Source organism: Acipenser ruthenus, chromosome 10 (genome assembly GCF_902713425.1).
Source record: "Acipenser ruthenus chromosome 10, fAciRut3.2 maternal haplotype, whole genome shotgun sequence".
Lineage (NCBI taxonomy): Eukaryota > Metazoa > Chordata > Actinopteri > Acipenseriformes > Acipenseridae > Acipenser > Acipenser ruthenus.
Window position 1 is genome coordinate 15010753 of NC_081198.1, and position 24471 is coordinate 15035223.

Sequence of the window (24471 nt, forward strand, 5' to 3'; positions counted from 1 at the left end):
AGCATCAATTACGTGAAAATAAACAACGTGTATTTTTATTTAAATTATAAAAACATGATTACTGTATAACGTATTTTTAAATTACATCTGAATGTTTTATACCATTTATATGGATTACCTGTAAAATAATAGGATTTTCAGTCAAATGTAAACAAGTAGCTATGATGACGTCGCCAGTAAATTATGCAAATTAGTACCATCGAAGGTTCGAAACTTCCTTCGGTAATGTGTTCCGAACCTTCGAAGGTCAAACCCTTCATTGCAGCCCTACAAAAAGTTATTTTTTTTATTGCACTAGGTACATACTACTCACGCGGATCACAAACATCAGAAAACGTAAGTTGGAGTAAAAACAAATGAAAATGTATTTTGTAGCAGTTTTTTTTGCCTGTGAAAACATAATGATAAGTCCGCTTATATTTGCCATACACACTCCTTGACTGAAGAAACCTTGTTCTATCATCGTTCTTCAAACTACTGGCAGCTGCAGACCCAGTTGTTCTTGGCTTGTAAACTCACTTGGGGACCTCACTGTTTTCTATGACCTCATCTGTTAAGGGGCCAGCAAACCCTCTAACAAAATTAAGGAAATATGTTGACAGAGTAATTCTTTCAGCTTGTTCATTGTTGGCCAGTTCTGCTACAACTGAGCAATGATGAATAGAGAAGCCTCTACATTAATAAGCAATCTACTGAAAAAAAGGTGGTGCCAAGAAATGTTGGTATGGTAGCTAATTAGCCAGAGGCTGCTTGTGTGGTTATACAGTGCTAGCATGCACAGGCAAGATCAGGTAACATTTAAAGTGGTGGAAGCTTGCAGAATCATTTCATAAATCTTTCCTGTGGTCCAATTCCATTGGTCTTACTGTACATATGCTGTTTTAAAAGAAACATATGTTCTAGCAAACATGTGTTTTCATTTCAAACAAACGTGATATCTGGTACTATAATAGGTTAAAGAAATGTCAGTTTGCAAGCCTTGCCTTCTTGCACTTCCTAGACCATTTTACCTGGAGAGTAAGTTTGTCCTTACCACTTCAACAGTAACAGTGAGTATAAGGCAAGCAAACTGAGAACTTCTTTAACCCAAGGCTAAACAAACTGTACAAAAATGTGTGTTTTTGGAGCAGACTTTATTAAACACAATTGTGATTTTGATGGCCATGGCGGCTCATCTTCATTACTGAAATTCGTTCCGCACAGTGCTTCGATGCTGCTTGTCAGAAGATAAACCACACAGCTTCAGTAGAATACAAGCCCTCTGTCAATCATCATTTTTTCTATTTTATTTTTTTTGCAAACAGCACATTTTTCATGTTTGATCTGAGACAAGGCAAACCATCCTCTAACTGAGGAAAAAATGTATTTTAAATTAAACATTTTCATAGCTTGTTTCAAGCCATGAGGTAGTTCTGTACAACAGTAAGTAATGGGCCTGGTAATTTGATTTATTTTCAATGTAATGTAATGCGCTCATACTTCACTAGATGTGTTTTACACTAGCACATATATTCTGCAACGAGAGGACAAGAGTTACGATTCCGGAACATTCCGCTTGTGTAAACGCTACGGAGAACGTTCCGGAATCGTAACTCTTAACCTCTCAAAAGTTGAGTTTGTATTCCACAATGAGAGGACAAGCGTTAGATTCCGGAACATTCCGCTTGTGCAAATGCGTTGAGGTCATATTCCGGTAAGATTGGGGAAACCCCCCAGCGTGGACTGCACGCCTGCCTGCAACATCATCACAGTGCTGCTTTTGAAGCAGAAGAGGAAACATTTTCGACTCTAACCATCTAAATAAAGTAAGTGCAACTTATACATATATATATATATATATATATTTCAATTGTATTGTTGTTCACCTTTCCGAAAGTTATTCAAATGGTCACCCAGCGTCCATGGCTTTAATTGAAGATATTCAGACTATGGCACTTGATGATGTCACGGCCACTTCGGCTTATAAAGTACACATGCTCACACTTCTGACCTGAGAGAACTACCCCCTGCTGTTTTATGCATGTGCAAACGTGCTGTTTCTGAATATTTTGTACTGGAATCGTATCAGAAGGGTTCCGGAATGACAGTGTAAACACACCTATTATCTCCAGTGCACAGTTTATAGCAGCTTTTACAGACGTGCTCAAATTTGTTTGTACCTGTGATGGGGTGCTAGCTCGCCCCTATAAATTTGTGTTTTGTTATTGTTATTTTTAACTGTTTTCATTATGTTTTTGTGATTCTTGGTTTGTTTTGGATTGGCAGGGAGGGGGTTAAATTCCTCCCTGTAAAATGCATGTAAGAATGTGGCTGGAGCCTTAAGTGTTTAATTGTTAATTATTAGTTAATTGGGCTCCAGCCACAGACTATAAAAGACAGCTGAAACCCTTTGTTAGGGAGAAGAGTTTTGGGGTGAGTTTGTTTGTTGGTGTGCTGTGCTGTTTAGTTTTGAAAAAAGAAACTGTAGTGAAGGCGAATGCCCAGCCTACATTTCTGTATTTTTGTTTGAACCTTTTTGTTGGCCCTTGTGCCTATTTATTTCTTTATTTTTTGTTTAATAAAGATCATTATTTTGCCCCTTCCACTGTCTCTGAGCCTCAAACCTCTGTCATCCTGCCACACGTGGCCTTCAAAAAAAAAAAAAAAAAAAAAAAAAATAAATAAATAAATAAATAAATAGGCACTAGGGCCAACAAAAAGGTTCAAAACAAAAATACAGAAATGTAGGCTGGGCATTCGCCTTCACTACAGTTTCTTTTTTCAAAACTAAACAGCACACCAACAAACAAACTCACCCCAAAACTCTTCTCCCTAACAAAGGGTTTCAGCTGTCTTTTATAGTCTGTGGCTGGAGCCCAATTAACTAATAATTAACAATTAAACACTTAAGGCTCCAGCCACATTCTCACATGTATTTTACAGGGAGGAATTTAACCCCCTCCCTGCCAATCCAAAACAAACCAAGAATCACAAAAACATAATGAAAACAGTTAAAAATAACAATAACAAAACACAAATTTATAGGTGCGAGCTAGCACCCCATCACAGTACCCCTCCACAAAAAACAAAGAATGCACAATTTTCTCTGAAATAACTTGAAACTGACAAAAGTAATTGGCATCCGCCATTGTTTATTCCATATTTAATAGAAATCAGACTTTGCTTTTGATTTTTTATTCAACATAATATTGTAAATAAGAAAACAAATGAAAATGGCATGGACAAAAATGATGGGACCGCTAACCTAATATTTTGTTGCACAACCTTTAGAGGCAATCACTGCAATCAAATGTTTTCTGTAGCTCTCAATGAGACTTCTGCACCTGTTAACAGGTAGTTTGGCCCACTCTTCCTGAGCAAACTGCTCCAGCTGTCTCAGGTTTGATGGGTGCCTTCTCCAGACTGCAAGTTTCAGCTCTTTCCATAGATGTTCGATAGGATTCAGATCAGAACTCATAGAAGGCCACTTCAGAATAGTCCAATGTTTTGTTCTTATCCATTCTTGGGTGCTTTTAGCTGTGTGTTTTGGGTCATTATCCTGTTGGAGGACCCATGACCTGCGACTGAGACAGAGCTTTCTGACACTGGGCAGTACGTTTCGCTCCAGAATGCCTTGATAGTCTTGAGATTTCATTGTGCCCTGCACAGATTCAAGGCACCCTGTGCCAGGCGTAGCAAAGCCAAAAAGCTCCAGTTTTGACTCATCTGTCCAAAGGACATTCTCCCAGAAGGATTGTGGCTTGTCAATATGCATTTTAGCAAATTCCAGTCTGGCTTTTTTATGTTTTCTTTCAAAAGTGGAGTCCTCCTGGGTCTTCTTCCATGGAGCCCACTTTCGCTCAAAAAGCGACGGCTGGTGCGATCAGAAACTGATGTACCTTCACCTTGGAGTTCAGCTTGTATCTCTTTGGCAGTTATCCTTGGTTCTTTTTCTACCATTCGCACTATCCTTCTGTTCAATCTGGGGTTGATTTTCCTCTTGCGGCCGTGCCCAGGGAGGTTGGCTACAGTTCCATGGACCTTAAACTTCTTAATAATATTTGCAACTGTTGTCACAGGAACATCAAGCTGCTTGGAGATGGTCTTGTAGCCTTTACCTTTACCATGCTCGTCTATTATTTTCTTTCTGGTCTCCTCAGACAACTCTCTCTTTTGCTTTCTCTGGTCCATGTTCGTTGTGGTGCACACAATGGTACCAAACAGCACAGTGACTACTTTTCTCCATTTAAATAGGCTGAATGACTGATTACAAGATTGGAGATATGTGTGATACTAATTAAAGAAACTAATTAGTTTGAAATATCGCTATGATCCAATTATTTATTATCTTTTCTAAGGGGTACCAACAAATGTGTCCAGGCCATTTTAGAATATCTTTGTAGAATAAGCAATAATTCATCTCTTTTCACAGCTTCTTTGCTTTATTCTATGACATACCAAAGGCATGCAAGTATACATGATAAAATAGCTTTTAATTTCATCACTTTTCAGGAGGAATGAAGCATTATTTCAATGAGTTGTAAGGGTACCAACAAATTTGAGCACGTCTGTACCTCTTGGCTATGGATACACTACAAAAATACACCACTGATTTATATATAACACACCTTAGTAGAGCTTATGTAACTATTGGTCCTGCTACTTAGAAGCTCAATTAAGGATAGTAGCTGTTACAGCATGGGGCTCTTGTCTATTGTGTAAACTCCGTATTGCTGAAACTGTGATCCTTATTTAGAAATCAATACAGAATGCACTAAAATAAACTATTCAAGTAACAACAAAGCAAAGGAATATAATAATGTACTGAATGAATTTAGGGGCAGATACTGAAGTTTCGTTTAAGCTTTTAGTTATTAGATTAGTTTCTTTATCCCAAAGCTACTGTAAATTCCCTCTGAAGTTGAACTTGCTTTGAACTGCAACAAAAAAAGCAGCTTAGAGCTATTTTATACAGTATTCATTACCAATACCTGTATATAATGGACCTTCCGTTAAGTGCCCTGACACATTTAAAAGTGACACCTCTACACGTGCACCAGGACCCCTATTAAAAAATAATAAAAAAATTGCTTACCAATAATGCCATATGGTGCTGGTTCTTGCCTCTAATAAAGGCACTCTGGCTGATTTAGTCTAAGTTACATATAAAGTAAAACTAAAACTAAAGTGCTGCTTTTGAACTGATGAAATCAACTTAAAAGAGACTTCTCAAAAACTGAACAGCCCAGTATTTCAGTAATTGCAATAAGAAACACTCAGAAGCTGCTTTCTCTTTAAGAACAATTCCCACAGAAATATATATTGCTTGCATTCTTCAACATGTAATCCAGGTTAGAATTGGAGTATTTTTTTTGTACAGTGGGTACAAGTCCCAGCAGGTGCCTGAGTAATGTATTTACCCTTTTATTGATAGAGGCTTTCTTTCAATAACGTTTCTGTTGTACATGAATTGTATGTACAACAGAAACTTTCACTTGCTCCTTTTCTTGGCTTGTTTTATTTTTACTTTGATTTGGGATTTTCAAACATTTCAAATCCAACTCTATAATTCAAATCCACTATTCCATCTAGGTTCCTAGTAATTTATTTCTTCAAGGGAAGGTCTAACTGGAGTTTTCTGTAGACCTCGAGTAGATTATTTTTTTTTTTCAATGTGTTTCGACCATAGTAGGCACTTGTAGCACAGTGAATGTTGTAGCTTATAGCAAGTTCTATACATGCATTCTAAGATTCATAGTACAACTGTGGTATAATTACTGCCTATTTGCATCAACTGTTATATAAAACTGTAATGTTATATAAAAATGTTATAGCAAAGTGTATTTAAAACAGGACAACCTGTTCCAGAAAGGCAGGAGTAACATGATATGTTGAATGTGCAGTCTTGTAAGGCGCATCAAGTGCATACACAGACGAATGGTTTTGTGAGTCACATATTTTTACCTCATGAGATTAACAAAGCTCTTCAAATGACAGATTGTGCTCTACTTCTATTTATAGTTCCAATTCATGGAATGGAGCCTGTCATCTTAAACAAATGAGCCCTACTCTTAGCAGTGACTGTTCCAGAAATAGCAAGGAAGGGCTTTAATGTCTTCCTAGCAGCACCCTTTTTTGTCTCGAAACGCCGTACTTGTCCTTGTGGTATGAGAAGGGATGCTAAAAGATTATCTGCATGCCCCTGTGGTATGAGAAGGGATGCTAAAAGATTATCTGCATGCCCCTGTTAGAAAGGCCAAGAGAGAGATAGAAATCAATATTGCTAAGGGGGCTAAAACCAATTCCAAAATATTTTTCCAATATTATAACAGCAAGGGAACATTCAAAGAGGAGGTTAAATGTCTAAGAGACACAAATGGCAAAATCATAGATGAAGAAAAAAAAAAAATAGCAAATATATTAAATGATTACTTTTCACAGGTTTTTACAAAGGAGGACACGGACAACATGCCCGACATGTCGACCTGTTCCTATCCAATTTTAAATAACTTTAGCATAACAGAGGCAGAAGTGTTAAAGGGACTAGGAGCTCTTAAAATAAACAAATCCCCTGGGCCAGATGAGATCCTCCCAATAGTACTCAAAGAAATGAAAGAAGTTATTTACAAACCGCTAACCAAGATCATGCAACAGTCTCTTGACACAGGGGTTGTACCGACAGACTGGAAAATAGCAAACGTAATACCAATCCACAAAAAGGGAGACAAAACCGAACCAGGTAACTACAGACCAATAAGCCTGACTTCTATTATATGTGAACTTATGGAAACTATAATAAGATCCAAAATGGAAAATTACCTATATGGTAACAATATCCTGGGAGACAGCCAGCATGGTTTAAGGAAAGGGAGATTGTGTCTAACTAACCTACTTGACTTTTTTGAGGATGCAACATTGAAAATGGATAATTGCAAAGCATACGACATGGTTTATTTAGATTTCGAGAAAGCTTTTGACAAAGTCCTGCATAAAAGATTAATTCTCAAACTGAACACGGTAGGGATTCAAGGAAATGCATGCACATGGATTAGGGAGTAGTTAACAGGTAGAAAACAGAAAGTACTGATTAGAGGAGAAACCTCAAAATGGAGCGAGGTAACCAGTGGTGTACCACAGGGATCAGTATTAGGTCCTCTGCTATTCCTAATCTACATTAATGATTTAGATTCTGGTATAGTAAGCAAACTCGTTAAATTTGCAGACAACACAAAAATAGGAGGAGTGGCAAACACTGTTGAAGCAGCAAAGGTCATTCAAAATGATCTAGACAGCATGGCGACACATGGCAAATGAAATTTAATAGAGAAAAGTGTAAAGTATTGCATGCGGGCAATAAAAATGTGCATTATAAATATCATATGGGAGATAGTGAAATTGAAGAAGGGAACTATGAAAAAGACTTCTGAGTTCATGTTGACTCAGAAATGTATTCATCTAGACAATGTGGGGAAGCTATAAAAAAGGCTAACAAGATGCTCGGATATATTGCGAGAAGTGTTGAATTTAAATCAAGGGAAGTAATGTTAAAACTCTACAATGCATTAGTAAGACCTCACCTAGAATATTGTGTTCAGTTCTGGTCACTTCATTACAAAAAGGATATTGCTGCTCTAGAAAGAGTGCAAAGAAGAGCAACCAGAATTATCCCGGGTTTAAAAGGCATGTCGTATGCAGACAGACTAAAAGAATTGAATCTATTAAGTCTTGAACAAAGAAGACTACGAGGCGATCTGATTCAAACATTCAAAATCCTAAAAGGTATAGACAATGTCAACCCAGGGGACTTCTTTGACCTGAAAAAAGAAACAAGGACCAGGGGTCACAAATGGAGATTCGATAAAGGGGCATTCAGAACAGAAAATAGGAGGCACTTTTTTACACAGAGAATTGTGAGGGTCTGGAACCAACTCCCCAGTAATGTTGTTGAAGCTGACACCCTGGGATCCTTCAAGGAGCTGCTTGATGAGATTCTGGGATCAATAAGCTACTAACAACCAAACGAGCAAGATGGGCTGAATGGCCTCCTCTCGTTTGTAAACTTTCTTATGTTCTTATGAGAAGGGATGCTAAAAGAATATCTGCATGCAGGAGTTTTGGCGCCCCTTCAGTTGGCACAACTCCCCCAGAAGACTGGCCTAACTGGAGCAGAGTTTTCCCTGAGGTATGTTTCAGTGATATGTGCAGACCTTAGACGCCTGACAGTGGCAGATCTGTTCAACACAATGTGACTGAATATCCAAAGCAACAGGGTTACAGTGGAAGTGCCAGTGTGTGTGTGTGTGTGTGTGTGTGTGTGTGTGTGTATTAATATTCTGCGATACCTCATTTAGGGAGTATCGATACGATACCGTGCACAGTATCATGATATTCGATACTATCGCGATACTTTGGATCTTATGTCCATTACATGTTAAATGGCTGCCAAATTCCTTTTTTGCAAGAACATAAGAGGCAAATTCACAGTTAATGCTACAGCATGGTGGAGTGCTTGCTGTTTAAATTAAATATTGTGTGTGTATGTGTGTGTATATCAGCACACTGCTGAAAACAAGTTCTAGTGTATTCAAAGGTCATTGTCACTGACTATAAAATTCAAATAAATCTGGTAAGAAAGAGCAACACTTAGTGTAAGCGACACCATTTTCTTTATTTCTTGCATGTAAGAAAAGAAATCTGGCATTTTGGCCACCTTCAAATACTCCAATTACAAGGAATCTCTTAATTCTTATAGATAACAAAATAATACAGAAATACTTTCCTTGAAACAGACATTTTATAACTAGGCCAGATGTTTTACATACAGGGGTGTAATGTGAGCAAGGAATTAAAGTGAAGCAGCCTTGTGGAAGCTGATTCACACGGGTACTTCAAGAAATGGCTTGATGAGGTTCTTGCTTGGATCAGTAAACAACTAAATGAGCAAGATGGGCCAAATGGACCTCCTCATGTTTGTAACATTTCTTATGTTCTTAAAGTCACTACAACATATAACACCTCCATTAAACTATAGTTCAGATCTTTTATAAAGTAAAAGAAATAAGCACAGTATAATGCTAAACTAGACTAGCCTGATTGATTCATGTACACTAAAACATAAAAAAAAAAAAAACTATTTCTGGCAAACTGCATTACTAAAAACGCTACTAACATACGCAACTCAACAGTGAAAAATTAAATGTTAAGCATTATATTTAAATGCTACATTTCCAAAACAAAACAAATGGGCCACTAATGTAGATGCCTTTCTCTTACGTGCTATTAGAACATAATTCTGTTTCAAGCCAAAACAACGCCCCAGTGCACATTAAGTAAGAACATAAGACATTTTAGTAGCGAGAAGAGGCCATTTGACCCATCATGCTCGTTTGGTTGTTCAAAATCTTGCAAAGAAAGTAAATTAGACAAAAGACAACCACTATACCTACCAGCCCTGCTGCTGACTTCCCCTGTGCATGCTACACTCTCCCCTGCCAGCCTCAAGTCTGCCCCAGACTTGCTCACTAGGCTACAGTCTGACAAGTGCGTGCCGGGGTACCTGCACCCCACTTCCTAACACCAATGTAGCAATCTTGGTTAATGCAGGCAGGTGCATCACACAGGGCAAGGCAATCCACACACAGGCGGAGGGCGGGTGTGAACCCGGGACCTCGCACTAAAGCATAGCGCCGATACCGCTGTACAAAAGAGTCGGCTCATTTGCAAGGAGCGTATATCGGGCTTATGTCTTCGTGTGTGACTACACATCTGACTAAAATACAAAATAAAATAACTCCCCCTCTATAAAACACATATAGTGAAGCAAAAATGTAACTTTCCGTGAATTAACCATGCATAAAGCACCATGTAATCAACGCTATATTTTTTACAAAAAAGAAAAAAAAAAGTTAACATTCCAACTCGTGGATTATTTTAATTAGCAGTTTTTAAACTACTGTATAAATAGCCTGGCTAAACAGCAGTTGGGAGTTCAGTTCGAAGTGACAGATAAGCAAACCAAGTGCGAGAAAGAGAGTGGGTCGGGTGAGGGGAAGAGGGAATGGGCTCGCCCCAGGTTCAGCTGTCGAAGCAGGGCTGAAGCGTCTCGTCTCCCGGAGAAAGCTGCAGCTCCTCTAAAAAGCTAAAAAAAGCTAAAAAGTAAATACATTAGGAAAGATAACCATGTAATAGGCCTGATATTTACTTAGTTATAAAACGAATGCTGAATAAGATGTCTGTGTTATAAAATGCCAGTGCAGCTTTTCTTCAGTTCAGATACTGTGTCAAAAAGGGAGAGACAGAAATGGAAGTTATACTGAGAAATTGTTTACAGTTTGAACACCGGTACTGTATTTACTGTAGAAATATTGCATGAATAACTAGTATAGGGAATTGGAGGACATGCTGTAGGAGTGTTATATCCAAGGTTAAGTTTTACATCAATAGCTCATTGGGCACATACATAATGTTATTTACATTTTAAATAGTTAGCAGATAGGTTTGTTGATTGTTTGAGTATTCTTGTTCCTTGGGATAACAAAATACTAAGCTCAAGTCATGTGATTTCATAAAAATGGCAGGTCTCTCTTCACTGCTGGAAAGGGCGTTAATAGGAATAAAATCGCACACAATTTCAAAATTAATAGTGCTGCTGTGACAGATATAAAAAAGTCTGCATCAAGATAAAAAAAAAATAATTTGCATCAGATGGGTGCCGACATTCTTTGGAAGTAAAGAATGAAACGCTCCAACGCGTTATGTAAGCACAAGTACAGTTGTGTGCAATTTAACTTCTGTTTTCTATTTTTCAGTTTTAGTCTCAATTTATTTGAGGAAATTAAAACCTGTAGACTTTTTGTTTGTTTCATTTGTTGTATTGTAAACCTGTGTGTGGTCCAGTGGTTAAAGAACCTCTGTGTGGTCCAGTGGTTAAAGAAAAGGGCTTGTAACCAGCAGGTTTCCAGTTCAAATCCCATCTCAGCCACTGACTCATTGTGTGACCCTGAGCAAGTCACTTAACCTCCTTGTGCTCCGTCTTTCGGGTGAGACGTAGTTGTAAGTGACTCTGCAGCTGATGCACAGTTCACACACCCTAGTCTCTGTAAGTCGCCTTGGATAAAGGCGTCTGCTAAATAAACAAAATAATAATAAAACAAAACCTGCAATGCACTTGTAAATTACCCGACAATAATGCAAATCTGTAGTACACTAATAATCCTACTGAGTATTGTTCTGGGTTTATATTTAAACAGAGATCTTTTAAATGCTGAAACAGGAGTTACTAGAAATAAAATAGCACAAGATTTCGGAATTGCAATGTGCCGCTGTGACAGATAAAAAAATAAAAAAAGTCTGTATCAGAGATAGTATACAGCGAGTACCATACATTTATTTACTGTATATAAACAAAGTATGCAATGGATGCCGACAGTTTCTTCGGATACAAACAACAAAACGCTCCAATGGAGCGTTTTAAACTTAATTTAACCAATATTGAAGAACAAGCTATGACTGAGTTGTTAAATGATGATGATATAATGATAAGACCAGCAGATAAAGGCTCAGGAATAGTGATAATGAACACAGATGACTATATGAAATCTGTAGAATGTGAATTAAATAATACATATACATATGAAGAAGTTAAAAGCAGTAAGATCAATAAATCGGTAAAAGAGGTTAAGGAAATTGCGGAGAGACTATACAATAAAGGCATTATATCAAAAGAATTAAAAAAATACATGCAGCCACATAATGCAAGAACAGGCCTAGCAAGAGGAAATCCTAAAATGCACAAAGAAAATCACCCTATGCGAATGATAGTCAGTACAATTGATAATCCAACACACATAATAGCTGAAATAGCAGAAAAACAACTTAGGTCGCACGTTGAGAAATTACCAAGCTATGTTAAGGATACAACACAATTTTTAAAAAGACTTGAATCAATAAAACACAACCTTCCAGAGAATACAATTTTATTTTGCATGGATCTAAAATCCTTGTACCCAAGTGTCCCTCGTAAAGAAACTTTAGAAGCTTGTCAAAAAGCACTAGATAATAGACTAGATAAATCAATACCTACAGCAGAGGTACTGAACATGATCAACATAGTTTTAGAAAACAGTTATTTTACATTTGTTGATAAGAATTACAAACAAAACGATGGTACAGCAATAGGATCTAAATTAGGAATGCATTTTGCCAGTACATACATGGGGAAATGGGAAGAACAATTACTTAGAAAATCAGAAAGAGAACCTTTAGAATACATTCGGTTTGTAGATGATATTTTTGGGGTTTGGACACATGGAGAAGAATCTCTTTTCCAGTTTCATAAAATGGCAAATGAAATACACAGTAATATTAAGGTGGACCTTCGATGGACAAGGAAAGAAATAGAATTTTTAGATACCATAGTAAAACTTGAAGAAGGTTCAATTGAGACTGACCTCTTCTGTAAACCTACTGACATGCACCAGTATTTACACATGTCCTCTGCACATCCGATACACACTAAAAGGGCAATCCCAAAGGGTCTAGGAATAAGAATACGAAGAATATGCTCAAAAGAAAGTGACTATGTAAAACAAAGAAATGTATTAAAAACAAATCTTAAAAAAAGAGGATACAAAGAAAGAATTATAGAGACGGAGTTAAGAAAAGTGGATAAACTAAAAAGAGATGATCTACTAGATTATAAAAATAGAGATAAAAAGGTCAAAAGAGTCCCATTAATAATGACTTACTCTAAACTTTTGCCCAATATTTCTAAGATAGTTTGGAAACACTTGCGGATTCTACATAATTCAGAAAAATTAAAAAAAAGTATTTCTTAAGGCCCCAGTTGTAGCATTCAAAAGAGAAGCTAATTTAGGTGATATTTTAGTTCACAGTAAACATAAAAGAATAATTGACAAAATAGGTTCTACGAACATATGCACTAGTAGATGTAAAGTGTGTAAATACATAGACAAACGTAAAAATATAATTAGACATAAGAACACCACATATCCACTAAAAACTAATACCTACTGTAAAAATAGCAATGTTGTTTATGGAATAGCCTGTGAAAAATGTGATGAAATCAAATATGTTGGAGAGACTGGAACTACTTTATATAAAAGAATTCAGAACCACCTTTCGTTAATTAGAAATAAAAAAATGAATGAACCAATAGTACAGCACTTCACCAGTCAGGGACATGACATAAATGATGTAAAGTTTGTAGTATTAGAACAGCTCAAATTAGACAATGTGACATATAGAAGAATAAAAGAAAGTAAATGGATAAATAGACTGAACACGATTATGCCAGCGGGACTCAACAGAAAAGAATGAACTAATTAACTTCAATAAATATATAACATTTAAATAAATAAACAAAATTCATTCAAAAGTTGTGCATGCTGATGCGCTGGGGAGGCCAAATCTAGACTGATCCTCAGAGCCAGCATTGCATGATATAATAAAAATATAAGTTTATGTAAAGTAGTGTTAATAAGAATTAATACAGATTCAAAGATAGAAGTAAAAATGATGTCACAATATATAGAACACCATTACATCATGTAAGAATAAATCATGAATTTGAATGTAAACAATAACAAGTAGTTGTCATGCCGTCAAAAACCTATAAATACCTCCAATGTTTGGATTCAAACACAGGCTCCCTTGAGAAAGATATGTACAACATATCGAAACGTTGGGCAGCTGGCTCTTTGAGCTAAATATATATATATATATATATATATATATATATATATATATATATATATATATATATATATATATATATATATATATATATATATATAAAGTTTGAGAAAAAGGAAAACTGCTGTGTACCAAAATGATCAATAAGAAAAAAGAAAGAGAAAAGGATATTTCAGGTTTAAAGGTAGAATAATTGATTACAAATCAATTATCAGGACGTTTCGGACTACAAGTCCTTCATCGGCTGAATACAAAAAAACAGTGCTTTAAGAAGTTGATAAACAAACAAGTAGTCTTTTGAACAAAATTCCAGAATGATGATGATGATGATGATGATGATGATGATGATGATGATGATGATGACCTCAGAATAGAATGTTCATTCCAAATGGCTCCAAAGTGCCTAGTTTAAAAATAAGTTCACATTCCTTTTGTTTCCTGACAGCATTAGTTCCATAGCATTGAACCATCCCACAAATTGTGATGTCTTCTATAGTGTGGTCATTTCTGTTAAAATGTCTGGCGACAGGAAAAGTAGAGGTGTTAATTCGTATTGTTCCACTTCGTTAATTCTCAGATGTTCCACGAAGCGATCAGCCAAGCGTCGTTTTGTTTCACCAATATATAGTTTGTTACATTTGATGCAGCCAATGCAATATACTATTCCTTTACTAATGCAAGTAAAAGTATCATGGATAGTAAAAGAGGATTTTGCTCCCTTAACTACTGTGTTACTGTGAATGTATTTACAAGTTGCACAGCGTGACCTATTGCATGGAAACATACCCTTAAGATTGGGTTGAATGTTACTGTGGACCAGATGCTGTCTTAGATTTTTGTGCAGTGCCTGAACTGGGCAGAGCATATGGAGCTGTTGCCACGGGTGGCAACGTACAGGGATGCCCAACTGTAAAAGCCACTGGCAAAACCACTCGCTCAGTACCACACACAAGACTGAGGGAAGCCTGCTTGTTAGCAAGGACTAACAGCCTTCACAATGGTGATGCTGAAAGTTGTCAGCAAAACGGTATCAAGATACTGTGTTAGGGATTGCAAGCAAGCACAACCGAAGCGAGTATCTTGGTCCTGCACAGTGCTGCTGAGCCCAGCATCTGCTCGTGCTGGATCCCTGGTAAAGAGCTGCTGACTTCACGTGGGGCACAAGGCCACAGCGAGACGTAACAAGCAACAGGCTGTAGTGCACGCAAATATGCGTAAATAAAAAGTCTATTGCAGGCTGTCTGTCGGGTCAGTCTTGAATGGAAAAATGGCGATGAGCACAGTATTTTTGTGGGCCATGACTGTGTCACTGGCTCAGAGAGCAGCTTTGACATATTATATTCAGGATTCAGGTCTTTAGGAGGTAGCCATATGATAATGGTTACATTTTGTACTTGAAAGGGAATCTGGGGTAAAATACTGCATCAACCTGATGTAAAAAAAAGTTACTGGGGGTTTTAATACGTTTTTACCTAGAATTTCAGATTCAAAGACATAGTCGGATTGCACCCAATGTGTTTTGTATAATAAATAAATAAACCCTCGCCCTTGTCATGGTGACCTACTTTATTTTAATGAAAACTGATTGGCTGATCTGTAGCTATACCCTCTGAAGCCTGGGCTTTTGTTATGAGGCACTATTCTACAGGATGTGGATGTAGGTCACGTTACATATTCTTGATGCCACCTGCTGTGTTCCTATACTTGGTAAGAAAGTGTTTGTCTCAAATCAGAAGGCATTTTTTAGGAACCTCGTTCAAAATGGTGTTCATGTTTTCCCTCACATTATTATTACATTAACAATTCTGTGACCTCTCTTTCTTCCCTGTCAAAAGCTATTGCTGTTGCTACTGCAAACAGGATTGCACTGGTATTTTTATTTGTTGGCTATTTTAACAGCTGGATTTAAGATATTATTAGATTTTGTACTTTATCTAACCCCATTTCACAGTCGACATCAGTGAAATGTTCAGGATCGTTATGCTCTGTGCTCTGGTGTAGTTGAATTGAGATTTAACAACTGGACTGGTGCACTGCGTTTGCATTGCCAAATGTCTGTCTTGGCAATACATGTGAGATTTTCTATGCAGTTACAGGCAGTTTATTTTTTTGACGCTGAAACAATACGGAACGATATAGCTCTAGCACTAGCTGGAGTTTCATTCCATGCTACTGTTGTGTTCCTATCTGTCAGCTGGGCACATAATTAACTGAAATATCTGCTCTGGTTTCCATGGTGCCGAGGCATTCCAGCAGAACAGGAAGGCAACCCACACAGGATTCAGCTGCTATGAAATATTAATTCAGCTGAAGCAGTCACACAGCTATCTTTTGCCATTTTATTGCAGGTTATACTAATTGTGTTGCTTCAAGTTTTTAGGCTATCGGATAACTGTAGATAAATACATTTAAAGGAAGCATTTATACCACTGTAGCCATACTGCTGTTTATGTTCTACCTTATACTAGTGTTAGTGTTTAGTGTAATGGTATTAGGGGGCAAAATGGCCGCCTTATCAAGGGGAAGCTGTGTGTGTGTGTGTGTGTGTGTGTATATATATATATATATATATATATATATATATATATATATATATATATATATGTATATGTACCCAACTTTTACAGTAGTAGAATCCTGCTTGGGAGCCGTACAATCCAAGTGTAAGGAAGAGGTAGGGTCCTATTATCTGCAACACAGGAAGTGAACTCTAGAGTCCTGGGAAACCAAAAGGAAACCAAAAATACTGACAGCAAACCACTAAGGTTCTTGTGATATTGTTGCTATGATAATGAACCTTGCTTCAATTACAGCATTTGACCACAGGGTTGCACTTTGAGCTAAGAAAAATTGTCTGCCAACGAAAGTGCAGTTGTAGTGTTTGTGTACAGGTAGCACAGTGTGCTGTGCAACAGTCTAGTTAGAGCTGCTAATTCAATCTAGCTATTGTAAGTAATACTTTTCATATATATATTTTTTAATTATATTAACCTAAATTAAGCAATTATTTTAGTTGGAAGGTATTAAACACACTTTTCACAGTCCTAGCTGTACTGGAGCTATTTGGTTGCTTGAGTTTATACACTAAAACAGACCACCCAAGTGACCCGCACTTCGCATGTAAAACATGTAAAAAACGGAAGTTCGTCATTATCAGCATGTGATTCTATGTACACTACATTCATTGATGGGTTATTAATTCAAGTTGCAAATGATATCATTTTAAATTAACCAATGTTTTCTTTTTCTTTTATTGATTCGAAATGCAATTGTGGTAATTTAGGTCAGATGAATCATTATCCAACATTTTCTCAAGGAAGGAGAATACCCTTTTCCTTTCTGTAATTCCATTTTCCTTTCTGTAAAAACATTACTACGTGTTAACAATACAGTTTCACCATTTGAGTTAACTACTCATTGGATTGATGTGTTTATACAACAACTAATTAATTTATGGACACCACTGTTGCAAAGAAAATATTCCACTGGGAAGGAAGATAACAAGGAAATGTGTTCTGTATTCCCCGAGAAGGGAATGAAAATAATCGAAGTATACTGTAAAATAAGCTATATAGTACCTCCTTGTTAAAGCAACACTGACAGGTTCCTTCTATTGTTGATCAACATTTTTTCCCAAACTTTTCACTTTGACTCAAGTAAAGCGGGTTTTTCATCCAGATATAATCTCAATACTTTTATTGTAGGCAAGGCAGGCCTTCTATTTTCAATTTTGTAAATTATTATTTTTTTTTTTAAAACACGGATTTTGGCCCACTCAAGCATGTAAAAATATTGAATTATTCCAAGAAAACCTACGACTTTACATTGGGTACATACATTTTATATAACTAGTGAATTTGTTTTAGTTCTGTGTTTCACAGTACTAATACAAGTTATTTTCAACAGCTTCACACAGTCACTGAGTACATTCACAGAGAACAGAAATGTCCACTCCCTTAATATTTTATTTCATTTTCAAAACCAAACAAGCAACAAAGACACATTACATACACTGCAGGTCAAAACACAAATCCGTGCAGTTAACCAAAAAAAAAAGTTACGTTTCCTGCTAAACCTTATTACCTGCTTTACATTCACTTCAGACTGCAGTATAACTTTAAACATACAGCCAGGAAACCACTCCATTACAGTTTAGAGTGTGATGACACCTTTGCCCAGTTAAAATAGAATGGATGCATGGTGCATGGGATTTTATGATTGGAAGGTCCGATCGTGGGTATCTCACTACACAGGCGTAAGACTTGAGGAGTCTGTTATTGTGTAGTAATCTGTCAGGTATATAATAAACATATCCACACAAAGCGCAGCAGCACATAATGAGTAAACATCAAAACACTGGCACAAAAGACTGACACAGACTAACTGACAAGTGTAAATTGACATCAGAAAACTTGCAAGAAAGGCAAATGAGGCCCATAAACCCAGGTTCAGGGTGCATAAATAGATGAGCACCCTTGTGGGACTGTTTTGAGTGTGTTTTAGCCAGTAGAACCAAATTCATAGGCGCACAACATGACACTTAAGAGGCTATTCTGCGGCATGTGTAAAAACATATCTATTATGTAGCACAGCTTCCTCCAGTATTCCTAATGCACTGGAACATAACCTAATATCCAGAGCTGCTTGGGTCTCTTCAGGGAGCCAGCGTTGCTGAACAGGAGACTCAAATTTCAGGGCTTCATTCACTAAAGCCCGTCAAGGGACACAAAGTGCTTTAAAACAAACAAATAAACAAACACAACTGCAATTTGTTAAATTGTTATTTTCAGTACGCCTGCACATGTGCCATTCAGACTTCTTTCAAGCTGCCATTCAGATTATGAAAGTTTGCTTAAGTACCTTGCTAAGCTTTTTTTTACCATTTAAACTACCATATGCATTTACATTTTTGCATGAATTTGTTTTTCTTCCTGCCACCTTACCTTTTTAGGATGCTTACAGTGATTCTGAAGAGTTGTAATTACAATTACTCAAGATTTAAGATGTTTAAACCATTAAAAAAGCCATCACGAGAAGCCATCCATTAGAGTGCTGTTATTTTTTCATGAAATATTGTGGGTGCTCCAGTGTTCTCTAAGACTCTGAGCCACACAATGGGGGGGTTTAGGGTTAGGGTCACTCAGTGACCAGACAGACAGAGGGGTTTTCTTATTACATCCAGCACAGGTTCCTTTAAACGGACTGCAGTTGGACAGAGGCGTGCTTGTTTTCCTTGATGTTTTAGTATCGAGATAAGCTGCAATGGATTTCCACTTGGGTAAGGATTTATCTTTCCTTTTGCTGACAAAAAGTTTCAACTTGGATCAACCCTGAGTGATTTGGTTTTATGGAATTAAGGAGCCCCCCCAGATTCTTTGATTTTGAAATCTTACAGGTATTGATTTTTGTGACCCTGACTGGTACTTGGTGTACAGTGTCACCTACTATATCAGAGCAGAAGGGGGCAATAAATAGGATTAATTCTTACACTTTACTACCTAATTTGTCTTGCCGTTAAGCGAGGCACAATCACTTGCACCGCTGCAAACTGCAGTATTAAACTGGGCTGAAAGACAATGACCTATGCAACATGGCCAGTGTCAAACATGGTACTGACTTCCCTACAGGCGTTAACATACAGGTCAAATGCATTACCACCCATTTTGCAACTCTTCCTTGTTTCCTGTGTCACTATTATGTAACATCTACTGCCACAATTGTATTATTCTACATTGACTAATTACTTTTGGTTTCTGACTTTTGGTCTAAATCTGCTCCATAATAATGGAACTAAACGGGACTTGGGCCTTCCCCCAGCCACTAATAATAGCTGTTGCACCATTCTTTCGACGCTTACTCAACTAGAGTTTCCGAGTTAATTTAAATACGAGATTTCCAAGTCCACATTAACTTTCAGGCATTATACAGAGATGTCTTCTCTTCCATAGAAATTGGCAAGATTTTGGACATAACTCAATTAGCACAACTAAATAATAAATAAATATCAAACAATTTGGGCTTCTTAAATTATTCTCCTGGATTGTCTGTTTTTTTTAGATTTTTTTTGTTTTATTTTAGGAATAGTGTTTTTTATTTTACTTTCACAAAAAATGGTGCAAATGGCATTTTGGCGTAAAGACCCTTAATTAAAAAAGGACCCTTTGTTGGCAACCCTAGTTGGACCCCTCTGGAGCCAGAGTTTGAATCCAGTTGGAGTCCGACTCGAGTTACATGTAGTCAGGTCAAAAAGGTGCTGGAGAGCTACTGTTCGAGGGGCAGTTGTCATGACAACAGTCGCCACTGTGTCCGACTATAGCCAGTGCCATTCTCCCGTACTTTTCATGAGCACTTAAACACCAACATTTAAGAAAAAACAGTTATTCCTTATTTGTGAAGAAGACACCATTGATTTAGATTCCATAATGAACAGAAGAGGTATCAGACAGTGCAGTGAGCACTTGACTCATTTTTATTACATGCCATCTTGTGGACATGCACAGGTTGATTTTAATAAGGTTTCCATTGGAGTGAGAATGAGAGAGAGGTGAGTGAAACAGGTACCAAAGTCAATATGTACAAAGCAGACAGAAGCAAGTAAAAACGGTAGGTTAATTCATCAGAAAGCAAACTGAAGGGCTTTTAATCAGTTGTTTAAATAACGCTGTCATTAAATGTATAAGTTAGCGAAACATAACTTAATAAACCAAAATGAATGGAAAAGCTGGAAAGCACAAGTCCCAAGGTGAAATAATTAAGGGTGAATCAAACAGCACTTTGCACATGCTTTTGTAATCTAATAGAACTCTTAAAGCAAGATTTTTTTTTTACCAGTTGAATGATGGTTTATGCAGACTTTTTTAAAATTAGGTTTCATGTTTGAAAACAAGTATCAAATGAACAATGTAACCGTTTACCGAATGAGGTTATATAATATTATAGCTTGCTGAACTGCCCTTCTGGATTTTTACAGCAGAATCATTTAGGTTATAAATTATATGTACTCGTGTGAACGTACTGCACTGGATATTCAATTACTAGGGGGCACACATTTTTTCTAATAAAAGTGTGCTTCACCAGAGAGCGAATGCTGCTGTTAAGACTTTGGGCCATTTTGCATTTGCTGCTGTCTGGAATTCCCTTCTGTCTGCTTAATTGCTCACTGGGGAATTTCACGACTGCTGGTTTTGCTGTGTCATTTTAATTCCAGTTTGCAGTTGCACTTTGTAGAAATCACCTTCATCTATCTTCATGTTTTAAATATTTGTGTTCTGGTTGTGTGATGTATGTGCTTGCATTGTCTTTCTGCTGTGCTCTTCGTGCATGTCCCTCAGCCCGCTCTTGTAAATGAGAAGACTTCATCTTACTAGGGTTTTCATGATATAAAATATAATGGTCAAAAAATAACACTGGAGGGCTTGGTGCTAGTTAATGGAATGGAGCAGAGGTTCTCAAACTTGTTTTGTTTTGGGATGACCCCTTTTTAAAAAAAAAAATTGAACATGGTCCTCCACCCCAACGGGAAACTGAGTAGGCCAATCGCAAACCAAACTGTACTGCAGTCTCTCCCCAAAGTGAAAGTGCATTAAATATATTTTACAAAAGACGTTCCCACTGCTAACCTCTGCGAACCAATGGGCTACAACACTAGCTCACATTGAAACTGCTTGAATAATACAGTGAACTTCACTATCTAGTGCTTTCTATGAGCGTCACAAAACCTGATATTATTGATTTGTTTTTCAAGGATGACTTTGTTTCGTTGCTGGCAACACTTTTTTAATAAGTGTCAGTGAAACTAAAACACATCTTCCTATTAAATCTATAACACATTTTACACCCTGGATGCCTGAGTTAACATGCATAGACAGTTATTTTAGCTTCATCTTATTTTTGTGATGTTTGTAATCATTCTTAGTGTTTGTTATTGTAATTACTCAAATGTGTATGTGTGTGTGTGTATATATATATATATATATATATATATATATATATATATATATATATATATATATATATATATATATATATATATATATATAATATATCTTTTTTTTTTTTATTGTATAAATCTGTATATAGGTGCTTTGACTGAGTTGAGGAGCTGCTTCTCTGTTCTAGGCTATATCAGCCAAACTGTCCTTATATTAGTAAGTGCCAGCTCCATCTTTTGCACAGCAAAACTAAAGTTGATCCAAGTTGAAACTTGACCCCAAATCATCTCTTACTAATATAAAGACACTTTGCAGGGTGTTATTTTTCCAGTCATAAGTGATTTTATCTGAAGTGTGACCTCGCTGACTCCCTTTATATTCTTATATTTTAATGTGTACCTTGATGGTGGTCTGAACTTGCCAATGATTGCGACACAAGCCTTCAGGTCTGTTTCTCTTTCCGAATATAAATTAACGAGAAATCCCCCCCCCCCCAAAAAAAAAAAATACAAATAAAACAGTGACCTCTTCACTGAACTTCTCCATCCAGCTGTGCTCCGTGGTGTCTGGGGTACTTTCCCAGGTACCTGCTGTCTTGAGCAATAATACAAAATGAATATTAATAGACAGCCTTGGAAGAGCAATACCACCAAAGCACATCTAGTTAATAATAAAGCACATTCTGAGTAATAGAATCAGTCTAAAGGGTCACAATTGGGGAAAGTTTGGAACAATCTGGTCAATCTTGCTGTTACTGTGTATCATGGACAAAAGCAGCAAAGTTGTAGTTTGAGGCTCTGGTAATGTACTTTCCTTATATTGCAAGTTAAAAGTGTCACACATTTCCGAATCTGTGGGGCTCGGCCATGTTTCAGCATTTGGGATGGCTCATTGAGCAGACTAGCGGAACTGGATAGGAAGGTGCAGCGGTTGCACAAAATTAGCTTGTCCAGGTCCATTCAATCTTACAAAATGATGCAATTAACAGTCATAAACATCAGGCTCAGAAGGTTAAATGGCTTACTTTTACATCAGCTCTGTTTCAAAACAGTATAATGTAATCCACTACAAAAACACTTACTCATCTGCTGCTGTGGATCACATAACTAACAGGGGTTTATTAAATAATATATCCTAAATAGTAGCAGGCCAATACTGCCGCCTTCTATATTTTTCCGATGGGTGATTTATTGACCCTTTTTTTTAATCATGACTATAACACAATGCAGTATTGGGTTCATGAGTTTTACTGTGGCTGTATTACACCTACCACTATTTAGATCATGAAAATAGACCCTCTTGATTGGAAGCTTTCATTAGTCTAGCAGGTAACATGTGCTGTTCATATTACAAGTCATCTAAAGAAGAAGGATTCAAGACCCCGTTCTGTAGTTGAACAGCTGAAATTTGTTCCGAATTTGGTATCCATTTGACACAAACTGCAAAGCTGTAAAAATGTTTGTGAGAAAGAGAGATTCCTCGTTTACTCTGGTCCATAGCTTTCGAACTATGGCTTTTAAACCCTCACCACTAGTCCCATTTTACTGTCAATATGTTGTTTTTGTCTGTTATTATTTTGTCTTAATTTTGTGATGTAGTAAACAGTATTTACAAGTGCAATGCTATTGATAAAATGAGTATTGAGTTGCTTTCTGGTATGGTACCACAACCAAAGAAATACATCACGTGGAAGTGAAAATGTTGCTGATGCTAATGGATTTTAAATTCACTCCTTCCCAATCAATCCTTTTTTAAAATATATTTTACTGCATCTTTCATAAAAGATGTTTGGAAATGTGTGTATATATTTATCAGTTCTCCTTTGGGTTCAGTTTCTTTCTTTTTTTAAAGACAGGCCTGAAACAGAACTTGCAATTACTTTCATCTGTTATTCTACTTGATGTCAACTCATTTACGGGAGACCTAATGAGGATTCCCTGCAGAATAGCAAGACAGCAAGAGACAACAAATCCAGGCCAAAACGAAGACACTAAACTTACTGCAATTGGACCGTTTTCCACTATAGAAAAAAAGGTCAATATTTTTTTTTATGAATTAGCTGTTCTATGGTTGGAGAGATGAAACATATTTTCTTTGGTTCCCTCAGCGCTAATTACAGAGGCCGTTCTTGCATAAGAGATTAATTGTAGTATGTACTGGGTTTCTAACAATGTCCTTTTACATTGGACTCTCTGACAGTAAGAGAAGAACACTAGGTTAAAGTGATTGTAGTTAACAAAATAGAGTCTTACCTGTTATGCAATACCATTCGCTACAAAGTTTAAAATATGCAGATTTTATTTTTTATTTTTTTTATTTTACTGTGGCCAATTATAATTTGTATTTATTTTCCCCCCATTTGGAATGTCCAATTATATTTTTTGTCCTCACCGCAGCGAGTCCCCAGCAAAGTTCGGCCTCATTGCACAGCCTGGATGCAAACTGGTGCTGTAAGCGCTTTAACTGGATGAGCCACTTGAGGACCTGTGGCAATGTGCCCCGCCCCTGTGTGCATTTGTGTGTTAAGTGTTGTATGTTGTGTGTAAATGTTGGTGTATAGTCATTGGTACACGGGATATAAACGGGTCTGTGTTTCACGTGTATTTAAAAAATGTAGATTTGTATTTAGGCACGAGGAGGGCACACATCACTTCACGTGCTGGTTAAATGTAATATGTGAGCACGGGGTTGCATGTAATGAATTCACGTGCTGGGATTCAAGTGAATAATTAATTAGTAATTGAATCCCAGCACAACAGTATATATAGAGACACGTGGCACTCACTCAGGGTTGGGTGTTCGAGAGTGGAGAACGGGTGTGGAGAAGGAGTAACTAAAAGTGGAAGAA

At 37.0% G+C, this 24471-nt stretch overlaps 1 protein-coding gene across 4 annotated transcripts in view; it reads left to right on the forward strand.

The window, feature by feature from the left end:
- LOC117408842 (leucine-rich repeat-containing protein 7-like) overlaps positions 1 to 24471 on the forward strand; it is a 239246-nt gene that overhangs the window by 18242 nt on the left and 196533 nt on the right. The gene's annotated exons all lie outside the window — the stretch shown is intronic.